General features: G+C 40.2%; 1 pseudogene across 1 annotated transcript; it reads right to left on the reverse strand.

The window, feature by feature from the left end:
- Positions 1-1,918: 1,918 nt before the first annotated feature.
- Positions 1,919-19,173, reverse strand: LOC144636255 (cartilage intermediate layer protein 1-like; annotated as a pseudogene). Its single transcript, XR_013567494.1, has 11 exons — positions 19,037-19,173; positions 18,583-18,619; positions 15,523-15,680; positions 14,338-14,488; positions 12,845-13,150; positions 12,457-12,562; positions 12,036-12,190; positions 10,888-11,196; positions 9,460-9,822; positions 5,978-6,183; positions 1,919-4,968 (listed from the first exon to the last, which is right to left on the reverse strand). The product of XR_013567494.1 is annotated as a cartilage intermediate layer protein 1-like (transcript).
- Between the last annotated feature and the right edge of the window lie 27 nt (positions 19,174-19,200).

Below are 19,200 nucleotides of genomic sequence, written 5' to 3' on the forward strand. Positions count from 1 at the left end.
TTGTGTTTGAGGAAATTTTCGAGCTTGGGCATACTACAAAATCTTGATTCTTCGACACTTAGAAAAAATTCGTACTCTGACTCCGGTGTCAACTCTTATAGAATAATTTCTACAAAAACTGAAGTTGAAACCCTGCGAGAGTATTCGATATTTGCTGAGAAATGCGAAGCGATTCTAAATAATGTTTTGCTTTTGTTGTGGACGAATTCTCTTGGCTTCGGCGTACTATAAAATCCTCGACTCACGGGCACGGTTGTTCAAAAGACTAGATACCCGGCAGTTTTGACTGCCGGGTATCTAGTCTTTTGAACAACCGTGCCCGTGAGTCGAGGATTTTATAGTACGCCGAAGCCAAGAGAATTCGTCCACAACAAAAGCAAAACATTATTTAGAATCGCTTCGCATTTCTCAGCAAATATCGAATACTCTCGCAGGGTTTCAACTTCAGTTTTTGTAGAAATTATTCTATAAGAGTTGACACCGGAGTCAGAGTACGAATTTTTTCTAAGTGTCGAAGAATCAAGATTTTGTAGTATGCCCAAGCTCGAAAATTTCCTCAAACACAAAGCCAAAACTATAATTGAAATCGCTTGGCATTTCTAAGCAAAGATCTATAGTTTTGAGGAGGATTGGATTGGTTTTTCCGTGGAAATTCTAGAATAATTTCAGACTGCCGGGTATGTAGTATTTTGAAAACACTTCCCGGCTGCCGGGTATCTAGACACAATGTTAAACTTAATGTTTAGTTATATATGGGGAGGCAACACTTCCCCGTCTTTACCCCATATTATTACTGCCCCCGTTATAAATCGCTGATTTAACGTCTCGGTGATAAAATCAGCAAATTTCTTGCAAGATGGGTGATTTTTAAATGCCATTTTGGGAGGAACTCTGTACCGAAAGAAACTGTTACCGTGCTTGCAACTCCCGAAGTCGTCGCTGAAACACTGGCCGGGTTGTGCAGAACGTCTACAACTCGATGAACGTCCGAAACAAGCTGGGGAGTTAGGTCCGCATGACGCGCTGGTCCTTCTTCCGACATCGCGACTTTCTCTCAAGCTGACCTTTACGAACTAAGGGCCTGTTTATATGGAGGAGAGTTGTCCCTGGTAGGAGGGTTACCCTCCATACCGAGCCAACCCGGGCAAGAGAGCTTTTCATATGTTTCTTTATAAATAGCTTCGAACTGTTTATATTAGAAATTGCAAAGTTGGCCCGGGGGGCAGGGTGACCCTGGGTGGAGGGTCACTCGCTTTGAAGGCAGGGTGACCCTGGGGAGCGAGCCAACTTTTTTCCATATAAACAGTTTGGTTATTTTTGCCTCGCCTACCAGGGACAAGTTGACACATACGGAGCATGCGCAAACGCTAAAATCAGCAAAAATAAAATTGCAGATAAATTAAAATCGAAGTCGGTGGTAAATTAGTCAAAAAAATGGTCTTGGTCGACGATTCAGCGTTCCTGATTTTAGAAAAAGCAGCCATATTAGATGTTTCAAAACAACTCTCGCCAGTCTTTTGAACCGAGAGGGCCAAGTTTTGGCTCGGTCAACAGGAACAACTTTTTCATATAAACGCTCGTTTAAAGATAGCTCGGGGGAGAGGGTAACCCTCCTACCAGGGACAACTCTCTTCCATATAAACAGGCCCTTAACTCCCTTGCACAGTATTATATAATGCTAATTACGTCATCATGGGAGATCATAAATATTCATTCGGGTTTGAATAGACTTGAATAGTGCATTCTGCAATAAAACGGGGGAACCTTGAGGGAATAACTCTGTCCCGCCCTTTCACAATATCAGCAAAAAGAATCACAGCACTCTTGGATTCTGCTTTTAAACAATCACATTACTTCACAGCGTGGCTAATAATATCAAATCGGACGGGGTATATTCGCTAATACCCGTCGTCCGATTTTGTACCACGTGATGCGTTTTGTCCAATGAGCGCGCGCAAAAATTAATGGGTGGGTTATAACAACTGATAACTAAAGGACTACTGATCACTACTGCGATCATTTTTTACAGAATATATCAAACATCAGTAACAACAAATGTACAGGAAAACTTAAACTACGGGATGCTATGGATTGTTTCCAAGCAACATCTTTATGAGATGCACCAAAGAATAATAAGGCGCGTTTATTGGGATTGCTCTGGCTCAATCCCTTTCCATGTTTTAATTTTCAGCTGTTTACAAATTTCAGGTCGGTTATTAAAGAAGTTACGTATTTCCAACCATCTGCTGTAAAAGCCGATTTCTTCCACACTCATCCTGATAACTTTGTAAACGGCGTTTTCACAAAGGAAACGTGTAAAATGTTTTCTGTCTGCACCATCGTATTCGTATCGTTTTCAATAATTTCACCTACCTCACTAATCCGGATAAATTTGAAAACGAAACGCGGCATCGGCCCTAGCTAGATGAGTGGTACAGCCTGCGTAAATTCAAATCAGGGAGTTTTTTCGACACCAAGGATGAAGTCAATAAAAAAACTACAGTTTCTACTTAATACTTAAGAACTTTGCGATAATCCAAAACAGTCGTTCAGCTTGTCTTAAGTTTTCTGAGCTTTTTTCAGCCGCATAGTTCGAGACAGCGATCAATTCCAAATAAAAAATTGAAATTCACAGAACATAGAATTTGATGCTTTCACGTTGCTCAGAGAACGGCGATAGAAATGTATCAAGATTTATGACGTGCGTGCAGAGCTATTGACAGAAATCCCATGACTATGTTCACTACACCACTTAGCCGGTGTTTTCGAAAAACTCCGTTTTCGGCGACTAAAAACGTCGGTTTAGTGTGGGCAGCCGGTTGGCAAAACGGGAGAAAAAAAGACGCGTTTTCAACTTATCCGGATTAGTGTGGACGGGTCCTTACAAGCTAGAACATTATTTTAAAAAATTATATTAATTAAGTGAAACAATTACCACGAAAATTTGTCACGTCCAGCTCGTGGGATCTTGAATGACAAAGATTTATTTAAAACTATTGATTTGTTCTATCAGTTGGTATTGCTAGAATCAGTTCGCCAACATAAAGGCAACTTCAAGAATTTTAGGTAGTAAGCAAGTATGTCTATGAAGGAAACTGACCAATCATGGGTCAAGAAGGACAAAACCATCCTAGTCTTAAAAGAACTATGTCACGGCATTTTAAGACATTTTTCTGATTCCTTTAAATTGAAGGGAGCCTTGAAACAATTGTTTTTAAACGAAGAAAAACACCAACGGAGAACTAAAAACTCGGAGTATACAAGGATGGCTTTGACTGACGAAGATTTCGACGGATTACGAATGACAAACTTGAAAATATTGGCCAGTTTTTTCAAGTTGCGTACACAAGTGTTTTCCCGCTTGCTTGCGCGAGCAACATTCGGGACACAAAATCTACTGAAACAAACAAGATCTGCTGAAACAATCGTTCATTTTATCAGACGTAAGTTGTCTAGAAACAGATTCGATAGGAAAATATTATGACATATCAGTTTCGAACGACAAGGTGATACCACTCCAGGGTACCACTAAATGTCACTATTTTACGAATAATGCAAAAAAGTATCGTCTTTAAAATTATGAATACATCGCGACAACTTGAAATTTTGATTACGCAACATTTTTGTTTCAAAACATCGAAAGTTTATGGTTTAACAGCCTAAACCCGGTGGTACCCAAGTGCCTAGCACTGCATATTCGAAATCTCTCTTTTGGACGTCCTCTCCTACATATACTACTGCCCCGGCCTTGCAACGTTCTTCTGCGATCATTCCAGGGCCTGAATAGAGTCCTACTTTTCTGTCAGATATGTTGAATGGAGCATAGAAGGCTCTTAGGATTGTACCGTAAGAAATATTAAGGGTATTAATAAGCAGTTGATCAAAGTTTATATTGAATCTTTTATCAAAAGAGGGACTAAGAGGAGGCACTACTACTATGTGCATATGATCACCAGTGAGAAGAGTAACAACAATCAATGTCTCCTTGCCCATTTCGCTGCATCTGTATTCAACACAGGCAGAAGCCATCTCGGGAAGACGATCCAAATACCTCATCTTATTACGAAACTGTACTGGAACGCCTGTGGGGGCTTGATTTTTCAAGGAAAATCCGTACCTGGTTTTAAGATCGGGTGTATAACTTTGTACTGATACCATAGGAGCTTCATGCATAGGTTTGTCATAAAAAGTCAGAATTTTAAGGAAACATTTCTTAGGTTCCTGGTTTGGTTTGCTGGCATCTGTCGTGTACCATGACAGTGGGTGGCCGGGCGGCCTGGAACCAAAGTCGTCGAGCTCATTCAGTTCTATTTTAGTCTCGTTCAAGTGAAACCTGAACGCCACCAAAGTGTCACTGAGATCAAGACACTTATTTATCTCATCACTGCCGAATATGGGCCCTGCTTGCGAAATTACTTTCGCGGCGAACTGAAATGAACTCAACTCATTCCCTTCAACAACAAATGCTTCCAATCCAGCAGAAAGCTTCTCCAGGACTGCATTATCGGGATGTAGCTGACTGACACGCTCGCTGCCATCTGTATTATATGTCAGCTTGTACTTGTTTGACTGTAAAACAACGTTAGAGTCGCACCATGATGGAACACAAGCTATTCCGTTTTTATTGGTAACTGCCTTGGTAAATCCATAATATTGTTCTTGATCGGTATTCTCCTTGCCAATCAGTGTCACCGTGGCACCCTCGACAGGTTGCAAACCTTTATTGGTCATGGTGAAAGCCTGAGCCCGGACATAACAGCGCTTCCATGGAATGTCGATGTTGATGATTTGTGATATTTTATCAGTTTGAATGTCACCGATGTAAAACCTTCTGCCACCCAATGAGCGTTTGATTCTTGAGTTATTGACTGGTTTCATTTCTCCCATTTGGCGCCATCTTCCGGTCTTCGCATCCAGCCACCACAGCAATGGCGCCATTTCTCCAGTAGCATTACTTGGCAACATAATCTTCAGAAGAAAATAAAGAACAAACAATTTAGTTTAAAATGTGCTCTTCGTAAAATGGCAGCGGCGCGTTGCTAGAGCTGTTTTCCGATATTCTGCCGTCGAAGCCCTTCAGCTCCTCAAGATTAGAAGATTAAGTGTCTCACTTACTATATACTTTTATCAGCAAGATAAACTGTGGTTATGTAGCGCTTTTGAGGACTTCGAATGAATCTTGGCAACCTATAGATACAGCTTGGATGACAGATGACAAGGACTTCCTGACCGTAAATGGGCATCGTGGCAATTTTTTGTATAACTGACTTGAAATGGTAGCTTGGCTAAAAATAATGTGCTTCAATCGGACTAGCTCTAAAACAAAAGACGCGTGAATTTCGTTTTATTTAAGAAAATGGATTCGGTTTTAATTGGAAATTTTTTTTGCAAGTAGCAGCTTTTTCAAAAGTGTAGAATGTGCTAATCATCCACAAAACACCTATCGAATCTAAATAATTAATGGATTATATTAAGACGGAATCCATCAGAAAATCGAGTAATATTAATTTAATTGGACAAAAATCGAGTACCGGAATAATTTAAATCCTATTGCGTTATTTTCTACCCTTTTTAAAAGCTAAAGATGTATGTAATTATCCGTGATAACACCAACATCAATTTCTCATCAAGACCTGAGAAAATGAATTTCTAAGTTCGCAAGAACCATGAAAACTATAGGTAAAATTTCGCGTGTAGCAATTTTGTAAAATCGTCTATTAACCGATTCAGTGAGTGGAATTCAGTGGAACTTCGAACTTTGTTTCCCATGTTCAGAGTTGTTAGCAAAGTTTTTTTTTTTTTTGATAAGACATTTGAAACAGTAACACAGAAGCTTCCAATAAGATGTAAATAAATTTGGTTCATAGTTTTGTCCACTGCGCGGATTCTGTCTTAAACGTTTCCGTTGTCTCAACGTCGCAAGTAGTGCCACTTGAATTATAGTAATTGCTTATTCTAGAGGGTTCCAAATTCTTACCTTATCAGCGTCCAGATAAATCTTCATATTGTCTGCAAGGTCAAGTTGCTCATTGTCTTGGTCCTGAACTTTGATTCTAAGTATCCCGTATGTTTTCAATAGTTGAACGCCTCCTGATTGGTCAACTGTGGTAAAGTCTCCCGGTGCAGAGAATAAGTCACTGGCGTTCCTTGGATCTGTTAAACTCACCCGCAGCTTCGCTTTACCTTGAAAAGGAAAACAAAGCTCTCTTTTCGGCTTACAACTCTTCAATTTTCTTCAGATATCTTTCTTATAATCTATTATGTTGTTTATTATGACAGAAAAGGAAAAGAAAAATATGACCAGATGTCGACGTTGTTGCAGGAAAATACATCTGCGATTATTAAAAACTATAGCAATGGTAAATTGCAATTCTTGAGTTTTGATTGGTTAACAGGCAATGGTATATGAGCTCATATACCACTGACCACAAATATGGTAGCCGAAACGCGTCAACGAAAACAGCTGGGGAGCTCAAATATTGCAATTCTTTCACTTGCGCTTGTTGGATATGAGATCGTTATAGCCAACGAGGCCCGTAGCGCCGAGTTGGCTATCTACCATCTCATATCCAACAAGCGCTCGTGAAATAATAAGCAATTATTGGATGAGGTTGAGCATGATATCGTGAATTATCAAAACAGAGGTCTGTGTTATCTGCCGAAGTCGAAGGCTGAGGCAGATAACTCAGACACGAGGTTTTGATAATTCACGATATCATGCGAAAACCGAATTCAATAATTGTTTTATTATACGTTTTCAAACAATTTGCCATCACTTTTTCTAGCGCCGGCGTAAACTTCGTCAGAACATTAGCCAAAGCGGTTTTATCTTGTGGTTCCTCCAGGTTAATTAGTTCTTCTCCCTCAAATAATCATTCAGAATTTTTACACTTGTTTTTGTTGTTCTCGTGGTGTTTTTAGAATCTTTATTCTCGATCAAAACTTTCAATTCCTCTTCGGAAACGGAGGCGAATCGCTCAGCCATATTTTCAAAAGTTTGACAGCACTACACGGACGAGGGGCTTGGAAACTAGGCGGACTTTGAACTCGACATGATAACCCAATATCTGCTGCAGATATTGGGTTATCATGTCAAGTTCACATGCTACTGTATATTGACTGAATGCTCTCGACCAATCACATGTTTCAAAGTGATTCTAATGTATAATAATGTTAAATATACGTAAGAAAGGGGCAACGAAATTTAAGATACATTGAAAACTCGATTTGTCGAGCTTCCATGAGAAACGAAAACCGGCTCGAGAAATTGGGGAGTTTGAAAACTCGTAGATCAACTTGCAACGTTCAACTGATGGAAGGGAAACGACTTTGGTTTGAGTTATCGGGAGGTTAGGAAACAAATCTTAGGTTGTTTTCGTTTTATGGAACACTACAGAAGCAGAAAGATCCAGCTGAATATAAAGCACACATAAGCACCAAGTAAGGGACGGTTCGTTTTTTATGAGATAGGGGGGGCTGGTGGGATTTGAGGGGGGCCATCCGAAAAAATTTGGCTTCAAAGGGGGGGTCAGCCAAAAAATATGGTCTGTAAGGGGGGGATCACTAAATATAATTGTACTTTTAAGTGTTGTAAAGAGGCTTCTGTAAGAGTAAAAAAAATTTGCCAGAATGCCCAAAATAACATTCCTGAGGTTCTCAAATTTCAATTTTTCCGGGGGGAGCATGCCCCCGAACCCCCCTACTTTGTTATGTACCAAATGCCATTAACTCAACCAAACAGCTTATTGGTTACAAGTCTTTTTTGTACACTGATAAATTCTTTATTCACAAGGTTCGATATATTTTAATTTCACTTGATTATTGTTTTTTTTATTTGGGGGGGGGGGGGGGGTCATCGAAAAAAAATTTGATTTCGAGGGGGGGCCAGGCAAAAATTTTCGATGAAGAAGGAGGGGCCATTATATATAACAGTGACTATCTATCAAATCCCACCAGCCCCCCCCCTCCCCCCTACCCCATAAAAAATGAACGGTCCCTAAGATCAAATTATTTATTGAATGACGTGTACGTCCCGGCGCACCATTTCCTTGAAAAACCATATGAAAAGAGGCCCATTTTACTTGTGGGAGGCGCGGTGGCCTAATGGTTAGCGCGCTCGACTCCGAGTCGAACGGCGCGGGTTCGAGCCCTGGCCGGGGTGCGGCGTTGTGTTCTTGGGCAAGATACTTCACTCTCACAGTGCCTCTCTCCACCCAGGTGTATAAATGGGTACCGGAGAATTTACCCTGCGATGGAATAGCATCCCAAGAACTGGGCAGCAACCACAGACTTCTAGAATCATCAGCGGAAAAGAAAACTTGAAGCCGAAGGGAAACGAAGCAAAGAAAAATCCAGATTCCAAGTCATGCGATCTTTTCACAGAACAAGACCTAACATTGCTGTTCTGAAAAATTTTGAACTTTTGAACTCTGATGAAGGTGAACAGGAAAGTCACCGAAAATTTAGTTTCCAAATACAGATCGGCTTATAAGAACCGTATTATTTCATAAATGTCCAATACCGATCGCAATACTGGTTCCAGTATTTTCCAGTATTTTACAGGCTACCATTGCCTTTTCCAAATAAGCGCGATGCCAAAACGGACTGCCGCGTCTACATCCATGAAAACAAAAAACTCAGTGGTCATATTACTAGTTATTTGTTACTTATTTTCGCGGGAACTTAATTTCGCGAAAATGGAACGGGAATATTTCGCGGGACTTAAATTTCGCGATTTGGCCAAAAAAATATGTTCAAAAGAACTTAATTTCGCGAAAATTGTCAAAATACTGGTCTGCATTAACGAACAGTAAGTCTCAAATTGGGCACAACTGATTTGCATTTTCCACAGCAATAGTTTCCAATGACACTGAACAAAACCATATCAAAACGAAACCGGCTCAAAACAGTTTGACATGTTCCTTTGTAACAAAAGTAGGGCTAGTTTGACGACTGTACCACGATAATTATCTAGTAAACTGACAGCAACATTGATTAATCACAACGAATTATATTGAAGGGTATTAAAGTTCGCGTCGTTATTTTTCGCGAGAACCTTTTTTCGCAGGTCTTTAATTTCGCGATTTTAAGTCCCGCGAAAATAAGTAACAATAAGATACAAAATCATTATTGACTGTGTAAGGTTGACTCGGACTGAAATGTTTGGTTCGAGGCCAGGACAGATTAAACTCGGTAAACTGGAACCTCTTGTAGGCCAAACTCAAGCTCCCCAAAACTTTGTCATGGTCCCAACCACGCATACAATTTTCCACTGATTAAGTAACGGGTTACATTCCACGATCCACTAGTGCTGCCAATAGCTTGCTTAGTAATCTCGTTTAAAAAAGTCATAAGTTCTAAACAATGTTCGTCAAGAACTTTTATTTCGAAGCTTAAAAACTATGTGACAAAAATTCCCTGTAATTAATTATATATGATAACCCAAGTTTTGAAGCTCACCTTTGAAATGCTTCCCATCTCTATGCAGCAGGTTATTCGCTTGCAATTCCAGTTCCACCATACTGTCCCCAGTGTGCCCCAGTGGCACTCTCAGGTCTTGGCTGCTGTCGAAGGTAACTGTTGGGTCCTCCTGAGGTAGTCGAATGCTGTGGAATACAGTCTGGCCCTTCAGAATTGGCACGGTTTGAGTAAAAGGAAAACATCGATCCGTGGGGTCTTGGTATGTGACAACCACACGGTCCACGTCATCAGGAATAATGAACGAGAATTTACCCTCTTTATTAGTTGTAGCAACCATTTTCCTTCTGAAGATAACTTTAACATTCTTCACCGGTTCTCGATTAGGGCCACCCACGACATCTCCTATAACGCAATAACATAGTTTTCTAAAAGTGATCGATGAAACACTATCCGCCTCCTTCATCTATGAACTTAAGATCCCTCGTCCTACTCAACTACATCTTTTTTCTAAGTACACTTTCTTTCCCAAGGTAGAAATACTAAGGCAATTTCTAATGTAAGTAAAAAAAGATTTAGAGGTGTAATATGTTAGCTACAGATAGCTAGGGTATTTATGATTTCAAACAACTTTCGTGTCAAAATGGGTTACCAAGAAGTAAATACTCCCAATGGTATCAATAGAGAAGTACAGATAGGCATTCATTAATAGTAATTGCGGGCCCAAGAGAGGCCCGCAACCCTAATCTTGACAGTGACCAGCGGATTGCGTATGACGCGTGCGCGCCACGTTTATAAAAGACTAGCTGCAAAGCGGAAGTTGAAAATTTTGTTCTTCCACCAAGAACGATCAGAATGCGAAAAACGTGTCAATCAAAACAGTTTGACGAAACACCGGAAGTTGAAAATATGTTCATCAAGACGATAAGAATGCGAAAAATGTGTCAATGTCAACAGTTTGTCACATAAGATCGAGGCTTCTGTCACATGGAAGAAACATTACGTTTTGCAGACGTTGTTCAGGCGTTGGTTTTGAGAAGATTTGCTGTGATTGTATCACAGATAAACCAGAGCAAAACGAATGATTCCAACAACAGTTATTTAATCTCGAAAAATTCCTTACAACACTGACAACATAGCGAGTTAATCACATCTTAATTGCACCGCGTGCTCGATTAAATCATGCATTCCTCGCGTGACGCGTTACTTTTGTCCAGTGATTTGTCAATTATCAATCCGTAATCTTCCACCATGAACGGTTAATGCAAAAGGATCCCAAAATGTATCGTTCAAACACTGGGAAGTTGAGAATTTTTTCCTCCACAAAGAACGATTAGAATCCGAAAACAAAAGTTTGTCGAGGCCCGCACTTTCTAACCTGTGGTTACCACTAGTACTAATTAATATCAATGCGATGACGATCTAGGCAACCTAAGACAGCAACAGTGGTGGAAACGGGTAACATCTCACCTTTTAACACCGTTTCCCTTTTTGGGCATGTAGTACATCCGCATTCACTGACACGATGGAATATAATGGCATTGTTATCTTTTCCGCAGGTAACCACGATCTTCTCAAGGTGTTCCTCGCCCCGCGGGCCGCAGCAACAATCTTTTTTACCTCCACAAGTGTCTGCAAATGACGAACTTTGCGAGCAAGGTTCGTCAGAACATTGTCCAATATCCACTGTGTCTTCGCCTGTGCTTGTTACCTTGCATCCTGGTGGTAGTTTTATGATGCGACTTCTTGGTGTTCGGTTGCAGGTGTCTAATATTTCGTCTGTGTAAAGAGAACGCAAAGAGGTTTTTCATTGTACCTTTTGAAAAAAAGGCATGGGAAGTGGACTGGATTCTTCGGTTTACCGATAATGATCTAATAAACGCCCGGGGTGTTGATTAAATTTAAGGGGTCCCAAGAGGGGCGTATAATAGATATGAGGCGTTTATTAGAGAGAGGCGTTAATTTAACTTTAACTGTAACAACGTCAACAAAACAAATAAGACGCGTAGTTTGCTCGCGGAGTAAGATACAAAACAGAGTTTATGAGTAGGAGACTAATATATTCTGTGCTAATGCAAAGCCTGGAGATGTTCATAGTTCGATATCGATGTCTACATCGTCATCGGGGTCAACCATGTTGGTATCGTTGGCCACTTCGATGTCCGATTCAAGCAAGAAACTAAATAAATTGTGTGATTTTACTTGTGATTTTACTCTATGGAGCGTTTCCTGGGTTTTTGAAGCGATTCTTCTTCTTCATATTTTCTATTAGACACAGTTCGTTTATTAGAGGGAGGCGTCTAATACAAACTTTACACCTCAGGTGGGGCGTTTATTAGATACGAGGCGTTTATTTAAGAGTGGGCGTTTATTAGATCATTTACAGTATCCCTTCTCTTACCTTTCCATAACGATACGTTCGGACCACCCAAAAGATCGGTGCTTGGGTTTGTTCTATTTTGTTTTTGTTTGATTTGCTTTGTGAAAGAGTGGAAAGCAGTAAACTTGTTTCTATTCCACAATTTAGTATTTTCCAGCAAAGAGTTTAAGTTATTAGAAGAGAGCATCAACCATTCCTGCTACAAACCAGGAAGCAACTGTTACCAAATATAACGTACCATGGATCTTTAACTCGGCAGGAGTGGACATCTCTGATCCGTATTCGTTTGTAGCCTTGCAAGTATAGAAGCCTTGAGCTCCATTTACGTTCTGGATGAACAAGTTCGATCTCATTCCCAAGGTATCCCCTTGTATACGCCTTCCATTCTGATACCTTAAACAACAACAAAACAAAATTAAATTGAATAGGAGACCACTTAACTATTGGCATCGAAGAAAATTGATGTTTGGTCATTGCCTAGGATAACAAAATTAAGTAGAAATGTTCATGTTACACCTTCCACAAAAAGGTTTTTAATCCTTGCAATTGTAACCTCGGGCGAGGGGTTGTCTAACAGCGAAATACGAAATGCGGCTTCGACGGCATCCACCCACATACATATATTTCTGTCCTTTATGTCAAATGTACATGTGCTTTACCAACTTATTTTAATTGGTGGCGTCCCTTCTGCTTCACAGGTGAAATTCGCACTTTGCCCAGCAATTCGCCTTTTGCTCTTGGGACTAACCGTGATGTAAGCTGGTTCTGAAAAGGAAGCAAATACAAATTTGTTGCTACTCAAAATAAGCCAGTTTGGTAGAATTCAATTACCGAATCTAAAGCAGTCTCACACGCTTTTCGGTGTTATTTGAAAATTGTCCAGTGGCAATCAAGAAGGATAGTGATCCTCCGCTGTTACTTAATATAATAAGTATGTACTTTGCACTTGTTCCATATCGTTAGCCATGCCAGCGTTCCTTCAGATTACTCTAAAACTGCCAAGTTAAACCCATTTTTGCCAAGTAAGCAAGAGATAGTTCAATATACCTGCATCTTCAAGGTGGATTAAAAGCGGATGGTCATCTCTTTGAATGCCGCCCTTAAGTCGAAGAGGAATGTAGTCGTTCTTCCTCAACGTATAGGACGATTTGTCGCACCTGTCAATCATTGAAAAGTGTCCACTTCTATTGGTTCTTGCAACTTCTGTGTTCAGGACGAATCCTAATAAAATGCTGACGTCAGGAAGTGGGCTTCCAGATGACGTCACGACCCGTCCTTGAATAACCCTTTCAGGACACAGGCATTGACAACGCACTCTGTCAAGTTGACCACGGGGACAGCTTTTATTGCACTCTAAACAGAACAGATATATGGTTATTGACCAAGCGTGAGGTCAAGATGGCAGGATATTGGCCAAGTTCTTTTTTTGCGTGTTTATGGAACGAGACGAAGTCGAGGTCCATAAACACGCAAAAAAAGAACGAGGCCAATATCATGCCATCTTGACCGAACAAGCTTGGTCAATAAGGGATTTATTATAAGACTTTTTTCGAGCACTGAAAAAGAAACCAGTTGCATGCATCAGTGGCGCACGGTAAAATCATTCCATTGGTTTAAAAGTTTAATGAGTGACTGTCAAACTCTTGAATGAATCGAGACGAAGAAAAGCGATGCTACAACAGCGAAATTCGCTTCATTTTAACCCACATTGAAATGGCTTAAATTTACGAATCAACGTTGAGTTTGAAGCCTTCAAACAGGAATGTCCATTCCATCTGACCGCCAGATTTTGATTATTGGACGTTTTAAAAAGTATTATGTTGCTCGCTTCTGGTGCACCTGCCGCGACACGAGCTGAATATTGAAATTGTAATGGTTGAAAGCGTTTGGGACTTACCACTTCACGGGAAAAGCTTGGACTTTTCTAAATCATTAATTTAAGTGTTCGACGGACCCATCATTATTCGACGTGAGCGTTAAAGGCTTCGGTGAAAAGTTGTTAAGCTTGCAGTGTCCGGTTCGCCGTGCCGTCCGCTTTCTTCCATTTTTGAAGATGTTACACAAACAAGTTTCCCGAGTACCTTCTTCTTCGATTCAGGTATGTCATGTCTTCAAGTCGCTGTGCGTTTTTTTTGCATTAGCCGGTTGTTGCGGCAAATAAAATTCGCGAAACTCCTTAACATTTGTTTTTTAATTTGATAGCTCTCATTCTCTTCAAGAGCTATTTCTTTGTTATCGGACTTCCTTTTGCTAGAAACAGACAGAAAATCATTTCATTGAGAAAATGTTCGACGAAAATCTTTTTGAAGTGGCGTCGGAAAAATTTTTTTCGCTTGGGGGAACACAGCGGGCGAGCCCGAGCAGTCAAGATGGTTCCATCTTGACCGCTCGGGTAGCCAATCAGAGCACGAGATTCACTTCATCTTGACCGCTCACAGAGCTAAGAGCTAATCATACAATAATACGACTTACTGACTGGTAATGAATTGATTGTGTCAGAAATAATATTATGTTAATTTCCCATTTTTATTATTTGTCACCTGTAGTGATGTTGAAGCAATTCAACCATTCCTTCAGCGAGACACTCCTGCTGTGATCCTCATCACACTCTTGAAGGAAAGCTAACTGACTTGTAGCTTCGTTTTAGTCAACCAAACCATTTTTGCTTTTGTCCATTCGTTGAAATCCCACCTGCAAGAAAATCACAGCTCTTAAGCCTGAGCTAGTACTGATGGGAGCTTAGCACACTTTATTTGGCAAAAGTTATTGGTAGCAAAGTGGTTAACAGAAAGACAGTTAACATACAGACTGCAACAGACGAATGCCTCATCATCATTTTATTTGCCACTTTAGGAATAAATACGTTCAAAATAACTTAAATAGATAGGGCGAGGAGACCTCCAAGAAACCACAAGGCTTATGGGGGAGGCCACCTCGGGTTAGCAATATGTTAGTAATTTCGCTGTGAATGTGCAGCTAGGCCAATTTCAGACTCTTTTACGTGCCTCTACACGTAAAAGGAATGTTCTCAGCCTCTTTGTACTGAGCTAAGGTGAAAACGGTGACAGTTGATGACCTCCAAACTAGAGTTAAAGGTGAAGTCTGTTACTGTGAACTCACCCTGGACTGGATTACTCTCAGCCTTATCAACTTGCCGATACTTATACCTTTAAAATGCCTTTCCCATGAACCCGGAACTCTGGATTCGAAGACCAACGTTAAGCCACTGAGCTACCAACAGCCCCCCCCCCCCCCCCCCCATTCCACCCATATTAAATCAAAACAAGAACAGCCGTAAACATAACTTTTTAACAGGTATGTTCCAGTGGATGTGACAGACAGTATACCAAAAAACTGCAATACGCTGTTTTCTCCAGGACAACGATAAAATTTTATTTGAGCTTTTCTAGTCTCCTCTCTTAATCTCTCTTGCGAAGAGAAACTCAACGACCACAACCAACTTGAGAAACACTCCCAAATAGAAACAAAAAAGCAATTAACTTTCATTCCGATCCCACTCCCCTACCCTGTCTTATGGGGAGAGGCCTAGGAGGGAACAAGGTATCACTGATAAAATGTTTAATGTGACTCTTTACCAAGAGTGTCTCAACAATAACATTTTAAAAATGCAGCTTTGAAGGAAAATTGGAATAACCGCTTAAGAGAGGGAGATTGGTCCATTTTTTTCTTTTAAGAGATGGTGACTGGTGTTAACCCGCACTTACTATAAGAAGACTTCTTCTAAAGCTCCGTTGTTTGATTAACCAATCCCTGCTGTCGTCGGGTCTTGCGAAGTGAATCATGTCCAGAACTCGCTGTTGAAAATCTTTAGCATATTTGGTGGGAAATTTGGACAGCTCATCACTCGAGCATCCATATGCTGCTTTAATACAAAAGAAAGGACAAGGTTTAAAAACATTCAGCATCCGAAGAAATCGTAAGCAATCATTATTAACAAAGGAAATTATTTTATGAAATGTAAAACATAGGACATATTATCTCAGCGACCGGGTATCCAAACCTCTTTCACCATGCTCACGGTTATGTTTTAATTCGTTGAATTATTAACGAGTTTGAGAAAATGTGTTTTCTTTATTTTTTCTATTTTTCACTTGCGCTTGTTAGAAATCAAATGACTATGGCCTACAAGGCGCAACACACCTTGTAGTATATAATTGAACTTTCAAATAAACTTTGTTAAATCAGTGTTATTTTCAGTTGCGGTGGTCATCTTTGTTATTGCCACGGTAAGTTTGTTTTCAATGCATTTTCCAGTAGTTGTAGTCTTTATAGGTACATTAATAATTTTTGTGTCAAAATTCTTCTGTTCTTCGGAAGCAGGCTGTATTTGGGGGGGAAGGGAGGGTGTAGAGAAGCTTTAATCTTCCCCGGATCAATAGCCCGTGGAAACTTCCACATAAAAGGGACTTTTTGACCCGTTAAAGATACCATTTTTATGACATATCGATCTAGACCGCCAAGAAGGTATGACGGCGTTTACTCATTTCCTCCCATGGCAACGCTGAACGAGACCTCCACTGCTCAAGAAATGGCGTTCTGTCCTGAACACCTAGGTGAGACAAAAATCTGTAATTTACACCACTAAGCGAGACGACGAGCATCCCCACCCCTGTTACATGGGAGTCCCCACCGGGATAATAGCTGCAGTCGAGCATATTGTTGAAGATACAGTTGAATCTCGATAACTCGAACCTCCCGTTATCTGGAACCTTTTTGGATTTTCCGTGAAGGCTCGAGGTATCGAGTTTCAACTGTAGTCTATTTCGGAGTAGAGTTGAGGATATACTGAGTAGTAAAATTGTGAAGCATAATGTTTTCATCACCATTACATAAAGCGTTATTGTTTCGCTATCACGTTTTGAGAAACTGCAGCATTGCAGGCTAAATAGATAAACGGGTTCTTGTTATCTTCACGGTCTTTTCTGCAAATGAGCGAGATTATTATTTTTATATAGACAGCCAAAAGAGAGATGAACGTTTCTTGTGTTCTGCCGTTAACTTAGCTTACCTTTAAGGAACTTAATCTGGGCATTTTACTGGCGGTCAGAACACTGTGTAAACTGCGAGGGAAGTTCTGTCAGTGATGAAGGGCAGAATCCGTGGTTCAGCGCTTCAGATTATTTTAAAAAGTTTAATCATGATAGTCAGCATCGATGGAACTGGTAACTGAAACCACCAATATAAATTTTCACTCACGACAACTTGTGCACAAGCCAAGAAAAGCTAGAAAAAGTTAGTAGGGGGCTGTTTATCCTTTTAAAAATGTAATTTCGATCTCAAATATCTCCACACGAGTAAGCCTTTTTGGCTTGTCAGTCTAAAAACTCGTTTATTCCGTCCTCATTCATTAAATTTTATGGAACAATTGCTTCACCAGGATCAGTGATTACTCATGCTGGCTATTAAGCATGCCATAAAGCGGGCGTTGAAAAAAATTAGACATCTCTTTTACGGTAACACCTTTCTATCTTATGGAGACTTCTGCTCCTATTTTATTAGCTCAACTACTACGGTTTATGCCAAGGAATTTCATCTGAGTGGATAAAACTTATGAAAGGTAAATTACGGCCGCCTTCAAATGAATCTACAAACACAAATAGCTTTCTTGTAAACTTGCTACTAATTTTTTGCTAAAAAGAAATTTGCCCCTGAGAAGAGCTAATTTAAATGAGCAGCCAATTCATCAAACATACGAGATGCTTTTCAGGACTACTATACTAAATACATACAACTCGCGACGTTTGAGTTTAACCCTCGGAGGTACAAGCAAACTCAAACCCCCACCATCGTACAAGGGGGTGGGGGGTGGTGGATGGAACCCCTGCCCGGAGTTTTTGTTCTATTAAGGCGCAGCGAAATTATTTTTCACTGTGTAGAAAGCCCTTAGCTTACTCTACAAGATGACACAATTTTTGTTGGCTGTGACGTCATTAGAACTGCCATCTTGGATCCGCCATCTTGGATTTCACCATTTTCTTAAAAAGTCAGAAAATAACAAAAATTGATGCCAAATCATGCCAAAATGCTAAAGGAAAGTAAAAATAAACAAATCGTACAATTATGTTTCAAAAACTGGCAAAATAAAGAAATATGATAAAATTGACGATTTTTGGCCAGACCTGCTTGTAATTATGACGTTGGCATGGCAACGTTAAATATCATGGACATATGGTTGACATATCAAACTTTCCGCAAGGAATGAATGAACAGCTACTGAATGTTTCAGCATTGTAGAGTAAATCCTCTTTTCAAAATTTCGGAAAAACCCTTACGGGGGGGGGGGTTGACATCCATGCACCCCCTCCCCCTACGTCCGAGGCCGAGGGTTACGTCCGAGGGTTAAGATTCTTCTCATATTTTATCCAACAATGCTTCATTATATAACTTCGGAATCAAAGAGCATGGCCTGCCATTTATTCGCTGAAAATAAAGCAAACACACATTTATTCGTAACTTTCCCCAATGCTCAGCTGATTTGGGCACGTTTTACTGATTGGTAATACAGAAAAGCAACATGGCAATTACGCTTTTTGAAGCACAAATACTTTACAGCATCACTGACACTGTGCTTCAGGGTCTTGTTTTTTTCTTACATCTACAACGTAGCTTGCAGATATTACATTTGCATTTTTCATAGTTTTAAACAGTTGTTTAGAGGTTACATGAGCTTTCATGCGATTCTAAGACCATTTTGTATTTTCAAAGCTTGACGACCTTTAAAATTGCCCATACTCGGTATGTTATGTTTTTAAAGTTTTATTTACCTTTACCTCGTCTTTTCTCCGCGGGAGATGAAGTAACCTGGTAGAAAATAATTTCTGTTATTACAATCAGTATGCCAGATTCGTATTCTGTGAAAGAAGAAAGCTCGAAAGGATATCAAAGTATGCATGGTTTTGTTTGTTTGAGTGAAAAGGACACCAGGGTCATGTATGCTCTTCTCCTACGAAAATGAAGGCGTCTTTAGACCTCTTTAGCACCGGCCGCTCGTAAAATAAGACGAGATGCAATATGGACAAAAACAGCTGTAGCAGTAAACTAAAAAAAAGGCAGAAAATACTTTAAAAAGCCTAGAAAAGCCTACAAAAGTTGTATTTTAGCCATGGCAAGATATCTCTTTGGTATATGATAACAAATAGACGCTTTAGTGTCGAGAGTGAGGGAGGGGATGTCCAAAGATGATACTAGATTAGAGTAGAATAACATTAATCAACTTACAATGACTGCTAGCAACCAGGCGAGGCACAGAACGTGAATTATTGCAAAGTTTTCCATTGATACCAAGGAGCTCTTCTGCCGAAAGAGCCTCAGCGTAAGCTAAGATTATGTGCAAGCTTCTCGGTTAGAGAAGCAAACAATGCAACACAATACCAGGCTAGGAC

Source organism: Oculina patagonica, chromosome 13 (genome assembly GCF_052425735.1).
Source record: "Oculina patagonica isolate OP01 chromosome 13, crgOcupat, whole genome shotgun sequence".
Classification (NCBI taxonomy): domain Eukaryota; kingdom Metazoa; phylum Cnidaria; class Anthozoa; order Scleractinia; family Oculinidae; genus Oculina; species Oculina patagonica.